Consider the following 1,374-nt stretch of genomic DNA (forward strand, 5'->3'; position numbering starts at 1 on the left):
ATACTTATCCAAAAAACAACGATGGAAGAAGAAATTGGAAACATAAGTTATCATTGAAATACTTAATTTAATAACTCTAAAAATACAATATGACGTATAACTGTAAAACTGGAATAAATATTTTATTATTTCAGAAAAATGTTATATTATACGTGCTCAGATTCAAGTCACTATGAATTAAATACTATAAATAAGAATTTATTTTGTTTAGAACTTTACGGGAGTAGTAGTTTTGGATGACTTACTCAAAAAGAAATGGCAACCAAACAAAACATTTATAAGCATTAATTTTGAATGCTTCAAAAGTTTCTCTCCTTAGATTTTTTTTTTCTCCATCCCAATTTCTGGTGAGTATACCCTTTCAAAAGCTATATTTTTGCAATATTGTTTTTTATTATTTTTATTGATGGCATGGTCAAGCAATAGTACTGCATGAAATTGTGGTAACTGATAACATACAAAGAATTCCAGCATGTAATTTTATTTAAAGTTTATTTCTTATTGGTGGAGGATGATCGCGACAACCTCAATGACTTGATTTTTTAGATGATTATGAGTAGGGTTTTTATTTTGCTTTGGATATTTTACATAATTAGTAAAATTAACTTTCAAAATTTAAAATTTAATATAATCTTTAAAATTTAATAAAAAAATTAGTCGCAAGGCTGAGTTAGCGGCCATTTCTATGGTGGAAGGAGACATTATGCATATCATCAAGGAAGGGTTGCATCACGATCCATTAGCCAAGAAGTTGGTGGAGTTGGCTAGAAAAGGTAAGACCAAAAGATTTTGGTTAGAAAACGACCTTCTCTACACAAAAGGGAGAAGACTATACGTTCCTAAATGGGACAATCTGAGAAGGAAGTTGGTAAGAGAATGCCACGACACCAAGTGGGCTGGTCACCAAGGTCAACGAAGGACCTTAGCACTCATGGAATCTTCTTATTATTGGCCTCAAATGAGAGCTGAAGTGGATAGCTATGTGAAGACTTGTCTTGTGTGCCAACAAGATAAGATTGAAAACAAGACACCAAGTGGGTTGTTGGAACCTCTGCCTCCATCAGAGCGACCGTGGGAAAGTGTCTCTCTAGATTTCATCTCTGCCTTATCGAAGTCCGAGGGGTTTGGATCTATTCTCGTGGTAGTGGATCGATTTTCGAAGTATGCTACCTTTATACCTGCCCCTACTGACTGCACTGCAGAGGAAGCAGCACGACTATTCTTCAAGAATGTGGTGAAGTACTGGGGATTGCCTAAGAGCATCATTAGTGATCGAGATCCACGCTTCACAGGACGACTATGGACAGAGTTGTTCAAACTCCTTGGGTCGGAGCTTCATTTCTCAACAAGCTTCCATCCTCAAACCGATGGGCA

Source organism: Arachis ipaensis, chromosome B01 (genome assembly GCF_000816755.2).
Source record: "Arachis ipaensis cultivar K30076 chromosome B01, Araip1.1, whole genome shotgun sequence".
NCBI classification, from domain to species: Eukaryota; Viridiplantae; Streptophyta; class Magnoliopsida; order Fabales; family Fabaceae; genus Arachis; species Arachis ipaensis.